Raw genomic sequence first — 12,647 nt, forward strand, 5'->3', positions numbered from 1 at the left:
CACCAAACCATGATCATTGTTGCTTGTTCACTCAACATCTAAACAATCTAAGAACATAGCCACCCCGCCCACCAGCTCACACATCTGCAGTTTCCAGCTTGGTGGGCTGTCAGCCACCAATGATCCCGGTCCCAGAGTTACCTACACACACACAAGTGAAGGCTGCACCTTGTCGCAAGCAGCTCCATTTGTGCTCAGTGTTTCTTTCTGGATGTGCAGTTATCTCTGCATTTTCATATTCTCTCTGCGTTTCAGTGAGTGCTGCTGGAACTGTTTTTTGTGTGTGTGTATTTTTATGCTACTTTTGCAAACTGGAATGACATGTAAACATTCCACAGGGAAAGACAAACAACACAGATTGAATTGGAAATAGTTACGGCAAGAGGCGAGGGGCAAAGGAAACTCCAGTTGAGGCCATTGTCTTTCTTACCCTCGTGGGACCTGACACCATGGCCCCTGAGCCCATCCTAAACTCTTGCTAATTGTAGGATTGTCACATTGACGTGGGCCGTGCAAACTCCAGACCATCTCATGTTACCGAAGAGAGGCCAGGATAGCCTTCCCAAATCTCCCTGCATTGCTGTTTCTGGGCAAACCTGAGAGCCCCTCCAAGGGCCCTTAACCTGCCTGGTGACTTGTAAATGGTGTCAGCAGGGGTGACTGCCTCCTCTCCAGGTCTCTGTCTGTGTTTGCTGCTCATGGCATGTTGAGGTGGCTGTTCACTGAGTGCTTATATCCCCAGCAGGTCTACAGGTCTGAGTGTCCTTGAACTTGGGGTCTCCAATGGCCAGGGTGGAAGAGGAGCAGTGTCTTTGCCAAATGTGATGGTTAATTTTAGGCGTCAACATGGCTGGATTAAGAGATATCTAGATACCTGGGCTGGCCCACCGTCCACACGCAGTCCATGAGTGTGAGCCTGCAGGCAAGCCATGCACACCCTGAGTGCCCACGCAGGGCAGTCTTGTCCAACTATGTCATTACATGGGCCGGCACCTGGGCCACAGTGCAATGAAAGAGACTGCCTTCCCTACAGTGGGGACAGCACCCACAATCCATGCAACTCCATAGAACACAGACTCATCGTCCTGCTGGGCACCTGGCCACCAGGAAAAGGATCAGGACTCTTTGAGGAAGAGAAGGGGGGCCACACAGGGCGGCAGTCAGCAGCCCTGCCATAGCTCTGCTGAGAAAGCATTGTTTCTAGGTGTGTCCGTGGGGGTGCATCTCAAAGAGATAGACATCTGGAGCAGTGTACAGAGCAAGGAAGTTACACTCTCACTTCATGTGGGCGGGCACTATGCCATCGGCCGAGGGCGGAGGGCCTGGAGAGAACAAAATGGCAGAAGAAAGGCAAATGTTCTCTTTTTCATGGAGCTGGGAGATTCATCTTCTCCTGACCTTGGGCCTCCAGGTTCTCCAGCCTGTGGACCATGGGACATGCACCGGTGGCCTCCTGGGTTCTCTGGCCGTTGGCCTCAGACTGAGAATTACCCCATCAGTGTCCCTGGTTCTGGGGCCTTCGGACTTGGACTGAGTTGCACCATTGGCATCCCTGGATCTCCATGTGCCAAGGGCCTGTCCCTGTCATGGGACTTCTCAGCCTCCAGAACTGCACGAGCCAATTCCCCTCATAAATCTCCTCTCATTTATCTACATCTGTCTGCATCTGCATCCAGCCTATTGGGTCTGTGTTTCCGGAGAGCTCTGACTATTCCACCAACCCTTTGCCATGTCACCCTGAGTCCCATACAGGCCCCGGAGCAGTTAGTTATTGGCTTCTGCCCTCGTCCCTGCCTGGAGCCCCACAGCCTCTCTCTTCCGTTTCTGGCCTTGTCTGTTTAGTCACAGAGCTCAGGTCAAGGGTTGTGCAGGGAACAGACCCGTTGCCCTCTGCCCAAGCACTCAGGGGAGCCGTGGCAAGCTGCTGGCTGCCACCCTGTATAACTCTTCTGTTCTGCAAAGAACCCTCATTCTTGTCCTGGTAGTCAGGTGCCCAGCAGGACGATGAGTGTGCTCTGTGGAATTGCATGGATCACCGGCACTGTGCCCACTCTAACGAAGGCAGGTCTTTCATTGCCCTATGGCCTGGGTGCTGGCCTAGGTAATGAGGTAGCTGGACAGACTGCTCTATGTGGGCACTCAGGGTATGCACAGCTCACCTCCAGGCCTACGCTCATAGACTGCATGTGGACCGTGGGCCAGTCCGGGCCAGCTCCCAGCCCCATGAGCCACCTTGCTCAAAGATCATGCACGTCTTGCTCCTCCAGGGCTATGAACTGGCTGCTCACCACACTCCTCCCACGAAGCCAGCCATGCACAGGGGGCTCCCAACCCATCCCACCTCATGGAGCCCATTCATCCAGGGCTGCTCCTGGGACGCAGCTCACCTACTTGCACACAGCACGCCCGTTCCTTCCACATGTCCCCTGGCGCTCTGTAACCCGCTGTGCTTGCCTCCATGGATCAATCCCTAGATTCCTAAAGAAGCAGTATGACCTCCTCAGGTTTCATAACTGCCTTCTGCTGCTAGTTAGACCAGGCTCAATATCATCTGTGCTGCCTCTCTCCACCTAGCTGCGTTTGATGCGTGGTCTTGAACCTTTGAGTGGATACACTGCATCATCTTCACGCAGAACCTGGCCAGTGGGATGTTGAGCTTTCTCTCTTTCTCTCTGTGTTTCAAAGCATTCTCTAAAAATTATTATTGGAATTTTCTCTCCTTGGAAACAGAGAAGACAGGGTCATGTTAAACGATAAAACAGATGTTGAAACTATTTTAGTTTAAATATGTTCTAAATGAGGAGTGATGTGTAGTCTTCCAGCAAACCCGGCAGAGGAAGATTCAGGTATCCGCCCAGGATGTGCAGGTGCAGGGGTGTTGGCGGGGGGATGGACTTGGGTACAGGACAGCCAAGGCAGAAACAGGGTGGGAGCCTGTCCTAAGGAGAGAGTCCCTGGGGAGGGTGGCATGTGCTTCCAAGTCCCTTCGTTTGAAGACCACCCTCTGGGACCTGGCAGTGCTGGTGGTAAGGGCAGGCCCAGCAGTCAGCTCAGGATCCCAAGAGGGTGAGTCCTGCCAGCTGCCACATACAGGACTCCAGGGCAGGTTCTGATGCTTCCAGGGTTCCTGGGGCAGGTTCCTGATGCTTCCAGGGTGATTCCCTCCTCATGGGTCACACCCACTGAAGCCAAGGATGGAGTCTTGCTTGGGATTTTAGATCTCTTCTGTGCATGCGGCTCATGTTGGCCAGCAGTTGTAAAATTCTAAAATTTATCTATTCTATATAATATAGAGAATATATATTTATATACATACATACTGAGCATTAACATATATTCTATATACAAACCCCATGCACACACACATACTTATGTAGTAATCATTATCGTATATTCAAACCACATTCCTGGCACACACGCTAGTATTCGTTGCACTACAATCACCCACTATTCAGATAATGTGTAGGCTTGTATTTTCCTAACATTTTAGAGCGTGAACCCCTAAGCCTCCTTCAGTGTAAATAATGCATTGAAGTAAAATATGGACTGTCAAACTTAAGCAACAATTAATTATATAGCACATAAATCCTTCCCTGGAAATGAGTAATACACAGTCCTTTGTGCATAAATGTTTCTCTGAATTTTGTTTGAACTGCTAGCCTCATAACATTAGACGGTGCAGTCAGGATAATTTTCATTAGAAAAATAATTATAGGCTAAATACGGTTAATAAAACATTAACTATAAATTTGAATATTTTAAAAGCATGTCCTTCTAGGAGCAGCTTCTAATGAATTTTGATGAAAATACCATGATTACTTAAGAAAAAATAAATAGACATGATTATTATCCACAATTGTGAGATTGATGAATTACAAAAAAAAAAACGATTTTAACTCAGAAAGAATTATTCTGCAAACCTATTTCATAAAATTGATAATGATAGGAAGAAGAGAAAAAATAATTCTTTATGCTTGACAGAACATTATGCCTAATTTTAATCCCATTGTCAATTCATGAGTTTGTAGTTATTAGTAAATCATAAAGCCTTCAAGTTTTAAAGTTTAAAATAATGTTAAAAGAGGGCCGGGCGCGGTGGCTCAAGCCTGTAATCCCAGCACTTTGGGAGGTCGAGACGGGCGGATCACTAGGTCAGGAGATCGAGACCACCCTGGCAAACACAGTGAAACCTCGTCTCTACTAAAAAATACAAAAAAAAAACTAGCCGGGCGAGATGGCGGGCGCCTGTAGTCCCAGCTACTCCGGAGGCTGAGGCAGGAGAATGGTGTGAACCCAGGAGGCGGAGCTTGCAGTGAGCTGAGATCCGGCCACTGCACTCCAGCCTGGGCGATAGAGCGAGACTCCGTCTCAAAAAATATATATAATGTTAAAAGATAAACTTCTATGGAAAGATTTCACCTCAGCTCTGAAGGGCGCTCTGTGCCATTGGTGGGGCCTGAAGAGAGGCTGGGGCTGATCTTCTCTCAACCTGTTCCATCCCTTCCCCGTGGCTTCATGCACTCATCTGTCCCCCCAGCAAACCTGCGTCCTCCACATGTCCCTCAGTGAAATCCATTCCAGTCCTACATTCAACACTAGCACCAGCATCTATTCGAGACTCCCACACTCCGGGGACCGTGGGATGTGGGGCCACCAAGGTAACAGTAAACTCATCAGATACATTAACCTAGGCCACTTTCCAAGATGCAGAAATGACACTGCGGTGGTCCCAGTCCTGCTGGGTAACCAGCCCCACAACAGGGGGCTGCAAGAGGAGCTCTAGTCAGGGACGGGGGTCCTGGGGCCCACAGAGCAGCGCCTTGGGCCATCACTGGCTAGACCTTTTGCTGTGCAAGTGAAGCTTTGCCTGTGCTAAGAAGGCAGTGGACTACAGGTCCTGACATGCTCCAAAGAGGAGTGTCCCTTGATAAGTGTCGCTGGGAAGAGAAATCTCAAGACTTGGTCACCTCTTCTACCTTCTTACCTCCCACCATCCCAGACACCCCATGCAGGAGGTAGAAGGGCCTCCTTTCACGGACACCATTTCTCTGTACAGAATTTGAAATAGTTTCTAAAGCACTTTTCCATGTCTTCTCCATTGTTATCCTTTCAGGAAACTTGCAAAGCAAAGTCATAACATTATTTTACTTTTTTGGTGTAAAATGGAGCCCAACAGGCTGTAAGGTGTGGCTATCCTGCAGCAGCTGGGGCACGGAGCACAGGGGAGCTGGCCTCCACACTGTGGGACTGTGGGGTCCCCACTTGCTGCGGCAGACAAGCTCATGGATATAACACCACACAAGGACAGTGGGCTGGAGAGAAGAGCCTGAGATGCTCGGGGATAAAGGTGCTTTCACCCCTGGAGGCAGGTTCCTCCCATCTGAGCAGAGGGCCCTGGACAGCCCTTCGTGAAACCCAGCAGTGAGACGGTGTGTCCAGATTCGCGTCCATCCACACAGTGCCCCGGTGTCCCTTAAACCCTCCAATCACTCAGGGCCTTGGGCAGCAGCTGCATGGAGCGGGACCCTCAGAGACACTGTTGGATGGTCCTGCAAGATGGCAGGTGTCCTATTCCATGCATGTTTTGTAGATGAGAAACTAAAAACCGATGAAGTGACTTGCCAAACTTAAGCCACCCAGCTAATAAGTTGTAAAAGGAATATTTGAATCCAGATGGGAGAACCCATGTTCTGCTGAGAGCTTGAACGGGTGGAAGGAGGAAGAACTCTTGCTTCCCTAGGGAGCCCGGGGAGGGAGACAGAGCCAGGAGTTAAGAAATTGTCCATGCATGAGAACTCGAGACTCTCACAAAGCTGCAAGCTGTGCACTATGACATCCGTTTGACAGAGTGGGAAACTGAGGCTCAGAGCTTCAAGGACAGAGACTGGGATTGATCCCAGCTCTGACAGCAATGCTCCATGCTGCCTCCACTGCACATAAAGAGGAATCTCCTTGGCGTTGGGACCTCTGAACCCCACGATAGCAACTGGTCCCCAGATCTGGCTGTCTGGCCCCACAGAGAGCCCATTGAAGGCAGCACTGGAATCACGATGAGGCTGACACCATGGACGACCCCAGGAGGTGCATGTGGTGGGAAGTGGGTGGGCACGTCCCCCAGGCCACCCAAGCTGTCTCGACACGGGAGCTGCTGCCTTGGCCTCTGACCAGCTGGCCAGCCTCCTTGGCGCCTCCCCACCAAGCACTGGGCTTCTGTGGTCTGAGGATCCCAGTGCAAATGTATCAGAAACACATGGCTCACTTTTCCCTGGAATTACACGTGATTTGGCAAATGGTTTAAAGTCTCTGGCAAAATGCATTTGGGATTCATTTATTGTCTAACAGTTTAAAAAATAAGTTTGAGATGTTGCACAAGTTTGAACACGGCGTTCCTTACTCATCATGCTGTTGAATAAGGAGTAAATAACTGCTGGTACAACAGCCCGGAGAAGCCCCCACTTTGGGCTACAAAGCGGTCTTGGAGAGGACGAAACTGTACAGGAAAAACATCAAGCTTGCAAAGATGTTTACAATAGCAGAGGCATGGAGTTGGTAGAAGAGAAAGGTCTCCAAGCAAAGAATGGGTTTTCTCTGAGAAGGTCGCATCCCACACAAGCAACCCATTTGGCCTTGCTGGGAAAGCTGAACTCAGAGTTGTGTTCGTAGCACTTTATGTCCATCTCCTTAAAATTGTGGTGGTGGCTAACGCCTGTCATCCCAGTACTTTGGGAGGCTGAGGTGGGCAGAACATGAGATCAAGAGTTTGAGACCACCGTGGCCAACGTGGTGAAATCCCGTCTCCCCTAAAAATACAAAAAATAGCTGAGCATGGTGGAGCGTGCCTGTAGTCCCAGCTACTCGGGAGGCTGAGACAGGAGAATCATTTGAACCTGGGAGGCAGAGGTTGCAGGGAGCTGAGATCGTGCCACTGCACTCTAGCCTGGTGACAGAGTGAGACTCTGTCTCAGAAAAACAAAAACAAAAACTGTGGCATCTACAAGAAGATGGCATTTTATCCAATTCCCCTTTAATGAGAATGTGAGCTTAAGTGAGGCTAACTTGTATCTCTCTGTTGTCCCTAATTGGACTAAGAAAAGCCACGTGACCTTGAGCAGAACAGGGAACATCTGAGCCCCCCAGCCTGTAACGGGGAAGGGAGTGGTTGGGGATGGGAAGCGGATGCTCTTTCTTCATTCCCGCCCAACTCTGGTGCTCCTGGCCGGGGGCTTCCTTTGAGGCTCTGTTCCCTGGGCAGTCAGGATTTGGGCATGAGGCCTTTCCTCTTCCTATCTTACAACTGAGTCACAGAGACCCCTCTGGAGGGGTTCACACCCCAAATCAAGGAAGCGCTGATAAGTCTGGGACAGCTTGAAGGAACTGTGAGAGCGCTGAGTGGGGAAGCTGGATTCAGGGTTCTGCCCATTGATCATCTTTGATGGTGTGGGACAGGCAGAAGAAGAGGGAAGGCGGTAGGCAGGGGCCACCTCAACCCCTTCCATGTACAGCAGTGAGGGTGTCCTGAGGGTGGAGGGTGGGGGCAGCCTGTGCACAGAGAAACCATCTCCAGCCTGGAACTCAGCCCCAGGTGGAGACCATAGTGGCCCTAGGCCCTCTTCCCTCTGCCTCCCGCCTCGCTCCTCACCTGGGCCCTACAGTGTGCACACCTGAGCCTGTCTGGGTCCAACATGAACCAGCCTGGGCCTGGTGCTCCCACTTCTGTCTGGACCCCACGACAGCTTCCTCATCCTCTTGGCTTCTGCTTCCTAGCCATCCTCCATCCTCCACAGGGTTGTGATTTTCTCCCTGAACGTCATCATAATCGCACAATTTTCCATCCGTCTCCATGTCCCCCACCTGGGCCTGGAGACCTGCAGGTGCCTGCCCAGTCGCCCCTGGTCCCCTTGTATAGGGAATCTGGATGTCGACTCTAAATGTGTAGCTTCCTCCTGTCTCCTGGACCCTCCGCTTGCCAACCATGGGCCTCTTTCCTGACCCCCTTTAAGGCAGGGCTCTCCCCACTGGATCCCAGAACCCCAAAGCTCTGTGCCAGTCCCTCCCCAGCTCCTCAAACTGACCTGCAAACAGCAGGCGTCCAGTGAAAATCTGCCTAAGTGAGTTAAGTCTCAGGTGGACGTTCCTGTGTGGGGAACTCTTGCTGTGTGATTTGGGAGAGGGTTGTCCTCATCCCTGGTGTACCCTTTCATCATCCGCTTAAATCCCAGCAAAGTCACCTCAGCTTCCAGTGACAGCAGCCGACGGGAGGCAGCGCTGAGAAGTTTGAGCAAACATGGTTTGGAAAACTCAGGGTGGGGGCAGGAAGGACCAGGGACGAGCGGATTCAGAACCAAAGCTGGTGGGCAGGTGGGGGTACAGGTGGGCACACTCTCATGGCCTTCCTCCAGATCTCTTTTAACAGGAGTTTTAAAACCGATTTAACGAACAGAAAGTACCAGGGGATTCCCCACACACTGTGTACAAAGAGCAGAGGAGGTGAGAATTAACGCTGGTGATGCTGTAATTACCGTAATTACCAGACTCAACAATTGTTCGTTATCTGAGATTTAACGTCTTCGAACAGTTGGAGACATAACCTGCGAGAGGCCGGTTTGCGTTCCTTTCATGGTGCTGTCCTGGGATGCCAGCGTCAGTTCTGGGGTCTGCGCACTTGGCACAGGGGTTCACGCGGGTCGGGGTCTGCGTGGCATGAGGTGCTGCACACTGCACCCAGGGGCACACCAGGAAATGAAGTTTTGCTTTGCTCACCTTGAAACCAGGCTGAACGTTCTCAACTGTGCATTCCACGTTTGTGCCTGTTGAGTGTGTGTCAAGTGGCAACTGCACAGAACGTTTAAAGCGAGGCTGGGACGTCCAAAAGACAGTTGCCAAAATTTCTGGTGAGTTCATGGTCAGTGAATCAGAAACATATGACTTGAATTACCATACAAATTCATGTTTAAATCTAATGAGCACTGTCTTTGGCAAAATCCAAAGCTCAGAGTCATCAGGGAGGAGCTTGGACGCTGAGTGAGGAGAGAGACGAACGTGCAGTTTCAAAGCGGGGCTGCCTGTGGCTGGGCGTGTGGAGCTGAGGGTCCTGACTGTGAAGGTGATCTCCTCGCCCCCAGGGTCCCCGCTCTGTTATGGGCCTGGGTCTGAGGCTGCTGTGTTCAGGATCATCAAGGCAGAGCACCTCGGAGCCCCGAGCAGAGTCCCGCTCAAAGCTTCCCCATGCTTCGGACGTGGAGGCCGCCCGCCGTGCCAGCTTGTGACGGGGGTGGTGGGGAGTACAGCAGCCTCTCCTGCAGGCGGGATGTTTCCTTACTTCCTCGGGAAGTTGGGACCAAGGGAGCAGTGCACCCTCTACTTTTGTACAGTTCTCCAGAAATGACAGGGTCGTCCAACTCTGTCACCCAGGCTGGAGTGCAGTGGTGCGATCTCGGCTCACTGCAGGCTCCGCCTCCCGGGTTCACGCTATAGGGGCCCGGCCACCACACCCGACTAAATTTTTGAATATATATACACACATATATATACACACACACACATATATATACACACACACACACATATACACACACACACATATACACACACACACACACATATATACACACACACACATATATATACACACACACACACACACACACATATATACACACACACACACACATACACACACACATATACACACACACACATATATACACACACACATATATACACACACACATATATACACACACACATATACACACACACACATATATACACACACATATATACACACACACATATACACCACACACACATACACACACACACACATACATATATATGTATATATTTTTTAAGTAGAGATGGGATTTCACCGTGTTAGCCAGGATGGTCTCAATCTCCTGACCTCGTGATCCGCCCGCCTCGGCCTTCCAAAGTGTTGGGATTACAGTTGTGAGCCACGGTGCCCGGTCGCATCTAACTTCTTTCACAGCTTGTATTTATTTCTCATGAGGTTGAAAAGAAAGCAAGCTGCTGTGCCGCCTTCTGGTCTCCTAGGTCAGGGTGGATGCTCAGTCCTGTGACCCTATGTGCTGAATGATCTCATTCTTCAGTTGAGAAGGTGAAGCAACAGCCACAGGCTTGCCAGCCCTCACGGTGGCACAGGAGTCCCTGGCCGCAGCCTCTGAGCCTAAACCTGTCCTCTTTCTATCTGTGACTCCAAGTCATCACATCCAGCACCACCCCTGGGCTCCTTGAGTCTTAGTTCTGATGCTGGAGCAGGTGCCAGTGAAGCTCCTCTGACTGACTCGTTCTTCCAGGCCCTCTTGATGGGACCCTTGGGGTCAACATGCCCTGCCACCTTTCTCTCTGTGTCTGTTCAGTGGAATCACGGCTTCAGCCGGGGCACCACGTTCAGGGCCATCCCTTTCTCTCATCGAGTGACTACGCACTCCTCGGAGGTACTGGGCCCCAGCCTGGACAGGATGGCCCTGGGCGGTCTCTTGCTTCTCAACCATAAGAGACACATCGCCATTCAGGCCGGCACCTCTGCGGTGGTGGTATCCAGGGCTGCACCGCACAGCCACTCTCCTGAGTGCACTGGCCAGGTCAGAGAAAAGCCTGCTCCCCCGTGAACCCCGGAGGTGGAGCTTGCAGTGAGCCGAGATTGCGCCACTGCACTCCAGTCTGGGTGACAGAGCGAGACCGTCTTAAAAAAAAAAGAAAAAAGAAAAGCCTGCTCCCTGTCTATTGCCGCGTGGCCTCAGAAAAAGGTTCCATGGAGGCTGTGGTTTTCCCAGTGCCAGCACTGAGACAGATGCTGCACCGGGCAGGGAAATTCGTATGGCAGAGCACTTGGGGCAGGGAGGCAGAGCTGGTCAGTGGATCAGTTCTTTCCTGCCAACTGCGGTGCGGGCCAGCAGCAGATTCCTCAGCAATGAAGGTGGGTCCCCAGCAGTGCCTGTTGTTCGCCTGGTTTTCCTTCTTTTCTGTGCTCTTGTTCGAGATTCTGGAAGTGAGCACAGTCTACCCCGATGTTCTCCAGAGCCGCACACCTTGACAAAGCAGTGCCTTACCGTGTTCAGCTATTCAGATCCTCTCACACCACGCCAAGAGGCCACAGCGGTTTCCTGTGGCTACTTCACAGGTGGTATCTCCATCATCACCATATAATCAGCGATTTTGCTGGCATAAATATAAACTAAACCTACAAATGTATACATTACAGAAGCTGTTACTTTTCCGCTCCTGGGAAAACTGCCATCCCATTCACAGGACGGCCAGACACACACAATGATCAGATTTAGAATCTGTCCTTGCTGCTGTCCCATCTTATAGCCTTGAAAAACGTCACTCCTGAAACTACATTGTAGCACTGCTGTCTTGAAAGTAGATATATTTGAAGTACATTTGAAGGTAGAAGGTAGAAAAGTAACACACATCTCTCTGTTTGCTAACTTGGTCTTTGGCTGTTAAATATTTAGCTATTTGGCATAAGGGCCTCCAATGATGCTCTTGGACAAGCCCGTCCATGACGCAGATGGCCTGCTCAGGGTAGAGAGTCCTTGGCCCCTGCCCTCCACAGCCTCCTGCTCCCAGGGTGCACGGAAGAGGGTGAGGCCAGCCATGGGGACAGGTAGAACGTGCCCAGCCCTGCCTGTCTTAACAGTGACTTTGCAGAGGAATTGTCTAAAATTAACGACTCAACTCTTTATGTTTGCTGGAACATTTCTATTGTCTGGATCACCCTGCCTCTAAACCTTCCAGTAGGTTCCGACCCCCACGAGCACACCTGCACTGGATCCCAATTCGCCTTTCAGCGATGCCTCTCCAGGCTCAGACACTACCAGCAGTGCTTGTTCCTCCGTCCTTCTGCCACGACAGAAGAGGAGCCCACATCGTCCTGAACTCTCTATGCAGTCAGGATAGTCCTCAAAGCCGTTCCCACCCATACCCTGCACTCTGAGTTGGAGGACATCAAGGCTGGCAGGGTGTCCTGGCAGAATCTGCTCCAAGAGGCACTTCAGTGAGCAGGAGGCTGCCCCGGGACCCTGGACCTTGAAGGAAGAAATCCTCAGTCCCTCTTCGCACCCACCCTGTCATCTCAAGCTAGCGCCTCCCAATGGCCAAAACCAACTGGAAGTCTGAGGGCCAGGGGACCCTGGGTGAGCAGCACAGAGAAAGGGCAGAGAGGCCTGGGGGACGGTAGGGCCTTCTATGAATACAGCACTGACCCTGATGAATGGGTGCAGAACAGCATGGCAGAGGACAAAGTTTTGGGCATGAGGGTCTCACAAACCTGGCTTCCTATGAGGCCTGCCACCTGAGCCAGAGGCCTGCCCAGCCCAATGAGCCCTCTGTTTCCTTGAGACTTGTCACCCTAAGCGTCCTCCCAGTGCCTGTCCAGCTGGCCCTCAGCACTCAGGGATGGCAGGGTGCTTCAGCCCTCTTGCCCTGGGCCACACTGGATGTGAGAAACGCCTTCCCTGGGTTGAGCTCAGATGACAGCGGTACCTCTGCCCTCTGGTCCTGGGCCACGTTGGTTGTGAGAAACCCCTTCCCCGGGTTGGGCTCTGATGCAGTGCTGCCTCGGTCCTCCTGTCCTGGGCCACAGCGGATGTGAGAAATGCCTTCCCCGGGTTGAGCTCCAG

Source organism: Trachypithecus francoisi, unplaced genomic scaffold, assembly GCF_009764315.1.
Source record: "Trachypithecus francoisi isolate TF-2019V2 unplaced genomic scaffold, Tfra_2.0 Lachesis_group2, whole genome shotgun sequence".
NCBI lineage: Eukaryota > Metazoa > Chordata > Mammalia > Primates > Cercopithecidae > Trachypithecus > Trachypithecus francoisi.